Below are 13,237 nucleotides of genomic sequence, written 5' to 3' on the forward strand. Positions count from 1 at the left end.
ATTTCTGTCTCCCTCCCCCTAATATACACAGAGACACTTCATTATAACAAGGTTTGGCTTTCTCTTGGGAGATTATAATTGTCTTCTTCTCTTTGGTTATATGATCTTTGCCAATTAATTCTCCATAGGCTCAAAGTATTTTGGGGTTTGATTTCCTCATCCAGGTGTTTAGGTTCTCTGAGAAGTAGTCCCCAATTCTGATCATTTTGCTTTTGCATTTATTTAATAAATATTTACATAGGGTGCACTACGTGCCAGGCCATGGGGATACAGATAGGAATGACAGGGGCCTCTGTCCTGAAGGTCTAGTGGGGGAAGCAGGATACATAAACCAGTGAGGACAATCAAGTGTCCATGCTGGGTTGTCTCCATAGAACATAGTAGAGGCACAAAGGAAGGAGTGGCTAATACACGTGGAGCTGGAGGGAAAGTTTCCGAGATATGTGGTTGCTCAGCAGCCAATGAGGAGAGTAAAGGTGAGGAGGGAACGAACCTGCCTCGGGGTCCGCACTCTGGGAGCTGGTGTGGCTGCGTGATCACAGGGTGATGGTAACTCAAAGGTCACAAGAAACAAAGCCAGAGACATGAGTGGGGGCTGGGTCACGGATGGCTCTGTGTGCTCTGCTAGGGAATGTGAACTTTGTCCAACAAAACAACCACCCCAGGAGCAGCACCTAACATTTACTGAGGGTTTCCTATAGGCGGGTTCTCTTCTTCATGCTTTAGTGTGTTAATTCCTTTAATCCCCACAACAACCCTAGGAGACAGCTACTGTTATCACCCTTGTTTACAAATAACGAAACACAGTCACCCAAAGGAGAGACCACTTGCCCAAAGCCACATGACTCAGAAAGGCAGAGGCAGGACTAAGACTCAGGCCCTTTGGCTCCAAAGTTCACCCTCTTCACCAGAGCACCTTACTTCCTCTCAGGTGGCTTTGTGTAGGCAGCTGGGAGCCCCTGAGGAGACTGAAGTGCGGGAGAGACATGGTCAGATTAGTTCTGTGAGAAGGTTGCCGTGGAGTCCCACTGCATCTTGTACAGGGGTTCGTGTCTAAAAGCTTCTAAGGCAAAGAGTGCACAATTCCATTTGCCCTTGAAGTGAGGAGTATCTGAGTGAAGTTTGCTGCATCAGCTGTGGCGTCTCGTGTCTCAGTCAGCCCGATGCAGCCACTCTTCCCCGAGCCTTGAAACACAGGGCTCTCTTTGGTGGACACGCATGTAAGAGGTGACTAGTCGGTTGTTTGAGGCCCTGTTGTTTGGAAAGCACAAAAGTGTCATCCTCCTATGGAAACTGAGCACCTCAGTGGTGACAATAAACTCAGTGACCCCTCTTACTTTCTCTAGACTTACTTAATACGCGGCGGAGCCCCCAAATCACCAAGATGGTGATTTCCCGGTTCCTCTTGCTGTCCTGGGAGGAGTGGCTTGGATGTAAGTTAGGCCTGTGGGTGATGACAGCAGAGTGGAAGCAGGACTACATGTGAGTGGGGACGTGGGAAGAAGGCTGAGAGAGCAGGCAGAACAGGGCCGCTGCTGCCCAGGTGTGGGAGGTTGGCCCTAAGGAAGAGGGGGGCCGGGAGACTGGAGAGTAAGCATGTGAGAGATGTCAAGTTTAGATATTCTGGACCCAGTGACCGACTGGGTTTGTTCCCTTGAAGCTTCTTTTGATCTGAAAACTTAGTTCAGCATCGTGTCTGTGTTTTCAGAGTCTGATAAAATCCCTTCTAATTTCCAACCATGTCCGCTTTAGTATTTAGTAACACAGTACTCTCTGCGTTGCTGGCTGATGGCTGCTGAAATAGGCTTAAGAGTCTTCTGCAGGTGTTAGGAACTTTGATGAATCCATCTGGCTGTCACAGTGGTGCAATATTTCTGTGTGTTGTTATAAACAGATGTTAAATTAGGTCAGTTCTCTTGATAGCACTTGAAAACACCCACCACTATGTTCTCTTACAGGTCTTATGTTAAGTTCAGTAATTTTTTTAAAAATTGAAATGATTTTTTAACTACTTTAAAGAAAACAGTATCATTACAGCGATAAAAATAAAAAGAAAACAAAACCACCCAGTGACTAGGAAAAAGAGACAGGGAAAAGCACATCAAAATGTCAACAGTGCTTATGTTCCTTCTGGTAATTTATTTTCCCCTCTTCTATGTTTTCTAAGTTTTTAAAAAATGTGTCTATGGCACATGCAAAATGTTAAAAAAACTTATATAAAGAAAAGGACAAAACTTAAAAAAATAAAAGTAAATAATAATAAAATACTAAGGATTATAATAATGCCATAATCCTAACACAGCGTATGTTCTTACTTTTGAAATGCCCTTGTTCACACACATGCTTATTTTTCATAGCTGCAGTCCTGACAAGTGCAGCGTTGTGTATCCTTTTTATTTTACAGCCTATTGTCAACATTATTTCATATTTCGACATAGTTTTCATAGTTGGCATTTCTAATGGCTGCCCTGCATTCCATGGTGTTGATGTTCCATACTGAACTATCCCTTGTTGGACATTTGGATTGTTTCCACTTCTCTTAGATAAGACGCAGTGAGCATTTTTGTTCACTTAGCATTTCGAGTTTGTTCAGTTCTTTCCTTAAAGTGAATTCCCAGCAGTGAGCTCACTGCATGAAAGGTTTGAACTCTGTAATGGTTTTGTTTTGTACCAAGTAAGACCATGATTTTAAAAGAGATGGTTGCTAGCTGTGTGTGTGTAGCAGTCTCCTGTTTCCCTCGCCAGTATTGAGTCCCTATGACAGCCTAACAAAGTGTGTTGTTTCTAAACGTCATGTTTGTTGAAGAAAATTAGAAGAGATATAAATATATAAAGAAGGAAATAAGCTATGCGTAACCCCCCCACCCAGAGGTAAGCATTTAAGAAATGTATTTCCTTCCGAGTATATATTTCATAACGTTACTTCGTGTGGCTCTACGAAAGTATAACCTCTTCTCAATTGTTGGATGGAGGTTTCACTCCTCTCTCCATTTTGGAGGTCTAGTCTAAGTAATATGGCAATGAACTTGTGAACAAATCTTTGTGCACATCTTGGAAACATACCTTAGGAAAATTCCCAGAGGCAGAATTGCTAGGTCAAGGATTATGGCCATTGTTAAGTCTTTTGATGAGTATTAAAAACTTGCCGTTGAGGAGAGTGGCACCACTTTATACTTCCCCCGGTTAGACGTCTATAGGAGACTGGCTGGGTGCAAGGTGATGAGAACCTGACCCAGGCAGGCGCAGTAGAGACACAGGTGGAGCAGAGGGGGAAGTAAAGCTGCAGGCCTTGGTGACAGATGGCCTGTGGCATGTTCTCTCTCTCTCTCTCTCTCTCTCTCTCTCTCTCTCTCTCTCTCTCTCTCTCTCTCTCTCTCTCTCTCTGTGTGTGTGTGTGTAGAATTTCTACCTTATCTTCCACATCAGAATTTACCAGGAGATAGACAAGATAATTTACAGGGAAGCACTTAGCAAACGTGAGGTGCTGTATAGATGTAAAAGCTTACTGATAGTAACAGTAACTAAGAAATCCCACCCAACAGGGCTGTTTCCAGGATGAAATGGGCTGTTGTGTGTAAAGCACCTAGGCCCTAGACAAACAGTCATTCTCTTGAATGACACAGAACCTGGCACACACTTGAAAGACAATCTTGGGTGAATTCCTGTGTGTGATCCTCATCTGTTGGAGGGCCAGAGCATGTGGACACGCTTCCCTTTTCCTTTTCTCCGGCTCTGCTTAAACAGCTGATAAGGGTTCAGCCTAGAGTGACAGCATTCTGGCAGGGAAGGAGACACCTCTGTCCTTGGGCCGTGGGTCCCTCAGGCAGGAGGAAGCCTTGAGCCCACTCTTGGGCCGCAGCCCTGATCTCTGGCTGCCTGGCCGGGATGCATTGTGCGCTCAGCCTGGGGGAGGAGACCGAAGGTGCTGATAAGGAGGCCCTTCCTGTCGAGCCAGACAAGCGCAGGAAGGCTTCTGCAGAGGAAAGATTAGACACAGTCCTTGATTTCGAGAACACAACAGGGGAGGGCAGTGGGACAAACACCCCCTCCCCCCAGCTCTTTGTGGGTGGTATTGTTTATTGTTGGAGGGGGACAACAGAGGGAGCTTGGCCCGCTTGTGCAGAAGATGGAAACAGCAAGTCGGGTCTGGAAAGGCCTTTTTCAGATCAGTTCAACAAACATGTTTTGCAGACAGAAGCTGTCCGTCTTGGAAGAGGATTAATGAGTGGGAAGGGTGCCTTTCTTTTCCTCAGAAAGAAGGTGCCAGTATTTCCAGGAGCATCCAAGACTCTGCGCCCTGTCAAGCACCTGCGCCCTGGTGCTGTGGTAAAAAACAATGAGCTCTGCCTGGGGAAATTAGCTCGAACTGAATGGGGCCCAAGTGGGCCCAGTGCAGTGGCCCTCCCTTCTCCTCTCACCTCTCTGTAGGAAACCAAATCTGTGCTCAGCACAGACGCCTTGTCACTGTGGAAGGTGACAGAGCACTTCAACAGGATGATTCAGACATTTGCTTTGGTTAATGCTGGTGAAATGTTGTTTTGAGCCTTAATTTTCATTGTCCTTATATGTCTGGCATCCCAAATCTATTGTGTATTTCTAGGAAATAGGAAAATATAAAAGACAACATATACAAAGAATAAAATAATAAGATATCTTATTGTCTTGCTTTTTGAAAATAATACTGTGGGGATCTCAGGCCTACTTTTTATTTTTTTTATTTTTTATTTTTTTACATATCCATAAAAATATTCCCAAGGGCTGCTTTTGACTTCTTTTCCATTGATGGGTCCATGCCAGCCTCCCTGGCATTTCTGCCCATGGCCTTGCTCAGTCGGGATTTCTCCTCGCAGAGCTTCTGTGTCCTAGCAGCAGCTCTGATTTAGAGTCAAGGGACCCATGTATGCTCTTCTGACTCTGTTGCTCGCATGCTGCGTATCCTGAGGCAAGTTGCTTTCTTGACGTCAAATCCCTTTTCTGTAAAAAAGGGGGAAAAACACAAGATCTTCCTGCTTCTTCAGGAAGATGCTGCGTCAGAGTGCCGTGAGAGTAATTTCCGAGCGGTAATACATGACACAAATGTGTGAGAGTTTTATTTTTATTAGTGACACAAATATTGTTCTCTCCATTGGTTTTGGCCGTCTTCCGGTACTTGGTTTTGAGAGGTGTGAAAGCATGAATCCACCGTGTAGGGACTTGCTGTACTGAGATATAGTTTAACAGAGAAGCAGTGTCACACACACCACTAACTGGAAAAAGCAACCCTAGCGTCTGGGTGGGACAGTCCTTCCTTGTCACGTGAAAGGGTGCAGCACAGCAGACAAAGAAAAAGACAGAAAGAAACAGAGCACCCCAAACAGATGATATAAAAAGGGCCTGTCTCACACTATTAGGAAATGGCTTGCCTTTTGAGCACTACTGTAGACTGAAAGGGACGGCAGAGGATGATTTGTTGACAGTTATCTTCTTTCCTAGAAAGACCTGGATACTACAGCCTCCCCAGAGGCAGCCTGTTGCTAGTTTTCTTTTGTATCCTTCGGGAGATACTTCATAGACATAAAGATAAATAAATAATTATATGCCCCCCTTTTCATACTCTACACACCATTTTCCTTCTTGCTTGTTTGAGTTAATGCATCTTGCAGGTGCCCATATACGTTCACGTGGTACATTGATGTAGAGTTCCTAAAATCTGTGTGTACAACCATTTTCCTGCCGATGGTTTCGGTTGTTTCATATTTGCTATTGCAAACATTGTTGTAATGAACACCTTACTCCATGTGTCTTTGTACACATGTATCAGTATAAGTGTAGGATAGATTCCTAGAAGAGGAATTGCTGGGTCAGAGGGTTTGTAATAGCCTTTTTCAATTTAAATCAGTTTTGCCCTCTGTAGAGGTTACGTTGATTTGCCTCTCACCACGTGTACACCAGTGCCCCGTTTCTCCATACTCTCTCCACTATGGAGTGAACCTTGCCAATCTGAGATGAAAAATGGTTTCTGATTATACATTCATTGTAATTTTCATTATAAATTGTAATTTATAATTCTATTTTTGAATTATAGTTTATCATTATGAATAATAAATTCATTAGAGTTTGATTGACTCTTATGAATGAGGCTGATCGTTTAAAAAAATATATGTGCCGTTTTTATTTCCTGTCTTGTAAACTATCTGCTCATATCTTTTGCCCATTTTTTCTATTGGGTTATTCAATTTTTCTTATTGATTTGTAGGAACTCTTTATGCATTTAAGGAAGTTAGTCCTCAGTTATATGTATTTCTGATATTTCAGTCCGTTCATTTTTTGTTGTTTTGCCATGCAGAATTTTTTAAAATTTTAATTAGTCAAATTAGTCAATCTCTTTATTTTATGGCCATGATCTTGAGTAATTCTTAGAAGGTCATCTTAAAAACTTCAAGATTTTATATCTATCATGGTTTCTTCTTGTACTTTCATACTTTTATCTTTCAAAATCCAAATCTTTAATATGTCTGGAAATTATTTTATTTATTTATTTATTTTTAAAGATTTTATTGGGGAAGGGGAACAGGACTTTATTGGGGAACAGTGTGTACTTCCAGGACTTTTTGCCAAGTTGTTGTCCTTTCAGTCTTAGTTGTGGAGGGCGCAGCTCAGCTCCAGTTCCAGTTGCCATTGCTTGTTGCAGGGGGCACAGCCCACCATCCCTTGTGGGAGTTGAACTGGCAACTTTGTGGTTGAGAGGATGCACTCCAACCAACTGAGCCATCCGGGAGCTCAGCGGCAGCTCAGCTCAAGGTGCCGTGTTCAATTTTAGTTGCAGGGGGCACTGCCCACCATCCCTTGCGGGACTCAAGGAATTGAACTGGCAACCTTGTGGTTGAGAGCCCACTGGCCCATGTGGGAATTGAACCGGCAGCCTTCGGAGTTAGGGGCATGGAGCTCCAACCGCCTGAGCCACTGGGCCAGCCCTGGAAATTATTTTAGTATAAGGAGTGAGATAGAGTTTCAATTTAGCTTATTTCCGGAAAGACGTGGTTTTCGAATCCTGCACTTTTACTCATTAGCTGTGTATTTTTGAACAAATTAACCTCTCTGAATCTCAATTTCCTTATCTGTGTATATAATGGGAATAATAATAACACCTACCTAATGGGGCTGTTGAAACAGTTAACTAAGATTATATACAGAAAACGTTAGGACAGTTCCTGGCACATAGTAAGTGTTCAAATTATGGTCCAAATACCCAGGAACCTGGGAAAACATAGCGTGTTCCAACAGAGGGGAGAGAAGTTCTAGGTGGCTAGGATCCAGAGTTCACCTTGCAACTCACTGGTGTGTGTCTAATGGTGAGTCATTTTATCACCTAAACTCCCAGTTTCTTCACCTGCATAATGAATGATAAGAAGTAGCTCTTGATACTGTTGGCAGGTCCAGATTAGATCACATCTGTGAAAGCATTGTGTAACCTTTAAGGGGCCATATAAAATGCTGCAGATTTTGGCCTGGTGAATGAGGAGCAGCCACGGCACAGGTGGGTGTTAGACATCCCTGGCCAAGGAAAATAATTACCTTGCAATAACATGAAATTAGCTACTGATGTAAAGCAAGTGAGCTTGGAACAGTTGATTATAGTCATGTTTAGTAATTGCCTTCTAGTAATTAAGCAATAAGGAGCTTCCTGAGACAGAACCTTGTTAGAGTGAAAGACGGATCAAATGCTTTCAATTCAGTGTATACACCTTGAGCACAGCAGTGGGATATGCAGACCTGAGTGTCTTGTTGAAGCGAGCTTCCTACCATAGGGGCAATAGACGAGCAGAGTATGGCCCTGCCGCTGGGCAGATGCACGTGCAGAGATGTACTTGGAGGAGGGTCCTCAGTGCTCTGACATTGTCCAGGAGGGAGACACTTCACCTGCAGAGCCCCACAGCCAGTCTGAACCCAGTCCCTGAAGTCTGGCCCAGATTCTAAAGAACCCCAGCTCAGTAATCTCTTCTTCGGGGTCACTTGTTGCCCTGTTGTTTACCTGTTTGGTTGTTTTGGATTTCTCAGTCATATGTTGTTCCTCAGGCCCTGCCCATGTCCCTCTGCAGATTCCGGATGCTAATGGTCTCTGTAGACCACGAGTTCTGATTTGGGGTTTGGGGAAAATACCACTCTACAGAAAACAACAACCAAAATCTTTGTATGTTATGATTTTGATTTTTTGTTTTAAAAATCCATAAATAGACACATACAATAGTTTAGTGGTTACCAGAGGGTAAGGGGGGAGAGGGGTGGGAGATGAGGATAAAGGGGATCAAATATATGGTGATGGAAGGAGAATTGACTCTGGGTGGTGAACACACAATGGGATTTATAGATGATGTGTTACAGAATTGTACACCTGAAATCTATGTAATTTTACTAACAATTGTCACCCCAATAAATTTTTAAAAATCCATAAATTTACAAAATATGCACATAGATATGAGTATATATAAATTGAAGGAAAAAAAACAACTAGAAGGATGTATACCAACATGTTGACTGTAATTATCCCCAGGAGGGGGTATCGGTAGGGAAAGAGCTTATGGGTGATTTTCTTTCCTTTTTGTTTGGCTGTATATTTTTGCCATCTGTATATATGACTCTTGTTAGAAGGGTTAAACAAACAACAACATTTGATTATTCTATTTCTAAAAGGGTTGTTAATCCATATATTATCTTATTTGCCTCTCAAGCAAGTCAGTGATATAGGTTCTAATATTATTCCAGTTTTATGGATGAGGAAACTTGACATAGTTAACTGTAGCAGAGCCAAGTCTCTTGATTTCATTATCATGCGGCATCTTTGGTATGAGAACGGGAGGACACGCTGACCCGGGAAGGGGCTGTGGCGCCTATCCACCCCACCCTCTCAGTTTACAGACCAAGGTTGAGACCCTGAAAGGAAAAAGGATCTGAGTGAGACACATGGTTTTTGAGCAAGGACAAGTTCCCAAAATATCATTTTCTTGAGCGAGGTTGGGGTCAGAATGCAGGGCAGGGATCTGGCCCTCTGTTTACCAGAAGCCTTGACTTTATCTATTATACTGAGCCCAAAGGACAGGGGGGAAAGTGTTCTGAAGTACAACAGTGAATACATTTTTTTCTTACTTTGATAAATGGTTTATGTTGCCAAAATCAAATTGCTTAAAATGGTTTTTTTCTTTTTAACTTTTTCCTAGTACATATTGTTTCCTGTATCATTTTTTACTCGTTTTTTTCTTCATCTATTTTTTCTTTCTGAATCTTATGCACATATCCATTTATTTAGAGCTATTGCAATTATGATAGTTGGGGTTTTGCTTGTTTATCTGAGTAGTGTTCCTGTTTATATCGCCTGTGCCTGGTACTTAGTTACATGGATGAATGATGACAGAATTGGGGGTGTTGTATGCAGGGAAAAGTCTGGGTCCAGCTCCTAAAAGAGACCTGGTCTCAGAGGGCACAGTGAGGAGCTGTGCTTGTCTGATCTGGAAGCAATGTGGGTGTCTGCTTCCGGAGCACAGAGATTCTAGAATGCTGCAGTTCAAGGGGTTCTAGGGTTCCATTCAACTGAGCCTTCGGCCCTGTAGCAACACTGTCATCCACGAGGCAGAGGGCAGCAGCGTCCTATTTCCGAAGGAGGTGGGCTTTGGAGTTTGATGGATGTGGGTCTGAATCCTGGTCCTAAGACTGACTGGCTGTGTGACTTTAGGATAATCTCTGTGCCTCAGTTTCATCTTCCCTAAGCTGGGGATGATCATAATAGTACCTACCTCGGAGGGTTGTTGTGAGGATTACATGAGCGAATACATGTAGAAGAGAACCTGGCACATAGTAAACAGTGACTAAGTGTCAGCTATTATTATTATTATTAACAATAACAGAATATGAAATTCCTAAAATAGTGCTTGGCCAGTAGCATATTTGGGACATGTTTGCTCCCCAGACATGGTGTGACTTTGCTGCCAATTTAGGGCTGATTGTAGCTAACTGGCAAGCTGTCTCATCACATGTGATCGGTGATGCCTGAGCTGTTGTTACCTTACGTACCAAACAGAACAGCTTCCTTGCAGTGCAGTTTCCAGAGAATCTCGTGAGCTTTTCATGCAGCCGTGTGTTTTCTATTAGAAATAAAACAGTAACTACAGCAGGTAACCTGGAATTTACCATCCAGCCTTAGCCCCAGACAGCCAGCAGTTTTAAAGAGACTGAACACGTTTTCCCCCAGAGGTTTATTTAAAAAATTCAACAGAGCATTAACGTAATTTCTTCTAGAAAGGAGAAGGGCCTTAACTTGTTTTCTGTGCCTCACTCCATGTGGTAGCCACATGAGACTTGACTGTGAGCTTGACTCACCAACGAACTCTTTGCCTTCCTTCCCTACAGACACATCACTTGGGCACTGTGAACCTTCTCTTAGGAGCCCTGTTTCTCAGGTCTTTATTTTTGGGTGTCCTCCTCTGGATTCTCTGCTTGTTTCTTTGACCTCTGCCAAAGATGGAGAAGTAAATGTGTGGCACACAATTAAAGCACTGAAAAAGATTGCGGTCCCGTTCTGTGTTCCCTGTTCCTTGGCTTATGAAAGCAGTGAGCTGTGGCCCATGGGTGGTCCACGGGGCCTTATGATTTTCTGCTGTCTTTGTGCCTATCTCTGAGGTTTGTTTATTTTTCACTGTGTTAACAGACATTTTGAGTGTTAATGAACATACCATGTCCCCGAGTTTAAATGCAGAGTTTGACCTTGATTCTTACGTAAACTACTACAGTGTAGTAGAATGAGTTTTGGGTTTGAAGCTACAGGAGAAGAGAGAAGGAAAATCACGTTTCTTAAGTGCTCACCCATTATCATTCAATTCATCGTATGTCTCTTAAGCTCCTACTGTGAGCCAGGTATTGGGAAAGGCAGTGCAAGGCAGTGGTGCAGGGACATGGGTCTGGGACCCGGGCTGTCTGGGTTTGAACCCCAGTTCCACAGGTTAAGTGGGACCCACCATTAAGTGGGATCTTAACAACTTGTTATGTAACTTCTCTTGTGCTTCCATATGTCCATCTGTCAAGTTACCATGCTAATAGTATCCGCCTGGAAGGATTGTCTTGAGGATGAAGGGAATTACTAGTGTAGAGCGAGATGAGAATGATGACAGTGGTAGCAATGCGATGGGTTGGGGTCCGGACCCAGCCAGACACGGCATTATTCTCATGCTGCTCATGGTCGCACGTGCGTGTGTGTGCATGCGTGCACACGTGTGTGTGTGTGTGTGTGTGTGTGTAGGGCAGAGGAGCTGAGGGATGGTGGTGGAGTGTGAGACAGGTGTATATGATTAAGCACAGAAAAGCATGGTGAGTATTACTAACAGAGGGGAAGGGTATTGTGGGAGCATACAGCAGGGGGGTCCAGCCCCCGTCCCAGGTCAGAGAAGCACACTAGAAAGAGCGGTGTGTAAGCTGAGATCTAAAGGAGGAATAAAAGTTAGCCGGGCTGCAGGCGGTGAGGGGAGGTTGTGCTCTGTGTTCTGGGTAGGGGGGAACAGTATGTGAAGGTCTGAAGGGAAAATCCCGTGGTGTTTAAGAAACTGAATAAAATCAGTGAGCTTAGAGCACGGGGTGTGAAGAGAGTGCTCAGAGACTGGGCTGGCAATAATAAAGGCAGAAACCAGGTGGTGGAAAATGTGTGTCATATGACGGAGTTTGGGTGACTAAGAGCCAGGTACTGTTCTTGGGGATTTTCATGAATTCCTTCAAGTATCCCATCTCTGTGATACAGGTTGTATTAGCCCCATTTTGTTGATGGGGAAGTCAAGGCTCTAAAAAGTTGCCCCCTGCCCAAAGGCATAGACTTAGAAGGTAGTAGAGTCAGGATTTGAACCTAGGCTTTTCTGGTTCCAAAGCCGAGTTCTTTTGCTGACACCATATCCTTCTGAACTTGAGACCCGACTGTTAGTTTCCTGACTTCGGGCCACCTTCTTAACTTCTTTCAACTTTAGTTTACTCACCTGTAAAATAGGTACCGTATTCATAAATACCAACCTCAGAGACTTGCGAAAACAATGGGAATTTACTCAAAGTGTCAATCAAGCACAGTGTCTGGAATTTAGCAAGTTCAACAACAGCCTTTGGATGCAGGTTCTTGACAGAGAAAAGTTTTTCCTTCACGGTCCCAGGAACTGAGACAGAACCTCATGAGCTGACCCCTGCATGTGGCTTAGTTGTCAGTCATCTTTCCAAGGATCAGTTGAAATCCACATAGAAATCTCTGCACACAGGAAATCGACTCCTGCGGGTACTTAACAGGTCCCAGTGCAGTGGGCAGTCCTGCTGCCCTGCCACCCTGCAATTATTTGCACTTCATCTGGCTGGTGGGAGTGACCCCGAGGCTTCTCTAGCTCTCCCAAGCATCCGTCCCCCAGGGGCTCGCTGACCATCCTTTTCAAACTCCTCTAGGATCCACCGGGCTTGTTCTGCCTACACCTTGTTAAATGAGCTCTGTTGCTGATTTGAAATGAATTGAACATTGTTGTTGTTGTTTAACTTTTCTCATGTTGGTCTCGAGGGCAGAGAGTGTCTCATCTCTGTATTTCCTATGGTGATGAGCGTAGTAATATTGTAGGTACTCAGTAGATTACAATTGTTTTCACCAGGATAGGGCTTTATGGATATCAAGGCTCTTTTGTATAGGTTTTTTTTTTTTTTTTTAATCTTCACAACAGTCCTTTGGAGTAGACAGAGCATGCAGTATTCTTTTTAGCACAATTGGAGAAACTAAGGTCTACACTTAAGCAATATGACCATTCATTGATTCTTTAATTCTAGAGTAGACGTTTAGGTGTAGCTGTCCCATGGGCTAGAAAAATAGAGCTGAAAGGCGTAATCCCTTCCCTCAAGGATGAGGCAAACATTTGAACAAATAATTATATAGAGCAAGTGAAGTTTTAGGATAGAGGAATGATGAAAGTGTTTAACTTTATTTGGGGAAGATCAGTGAAAAATACAGAGAGAAAGAGATGGTTGCACGGGGCCTTAAAGGATTCACTACGATGCAGAAAGGGGGGGAGGGAGGGCGTCCCAGACAAAGGAAACGACATACACCAAAGCCCAGAGGAATGAAAAGACAGGTACTTTGGGAGGCCTTGCAGCATCAGTGTGGCTGGCAGGAGGTGGGTAGCAGTGGGGTGGAGATAGCAGAGCGAGGTGGAGATAACTGCCGCTGGTAAGGCCCTGACTCCCAGGACTGACAAGAAACTGA

At 43.7% G+C, this 13,237-nt stretch overlaps 1 protein-coding gene across 2 annotated transcripts in view; it reads left to right on the top strand.

Moving 5' to 3' along the window:
• RAB30 (RAB30, member RAS oncogene family) overlaps positions 1-13,237 on the top strand; it is a 79,401-nt gene that overhangs the window by 42,167 nt on the left and 23,997 nt on the right. The window lies entirely within an intron of this gene.

This window comes from Rhinolophus sinicus, chromosome 14, assembly GCF_057876585.1.
Source record: "Rhinolophus sinicus isolate RSI-liver-muscle chromosome 14, RSI-T2T, whole genome shotgun sequence".
Lineage (NCBI taxonomy): Eukaryota > Metazoa > Chordata > Mammalia > Chiroptera > Rhinolophidae > Rhinolophus > Rhinolophus sinicus.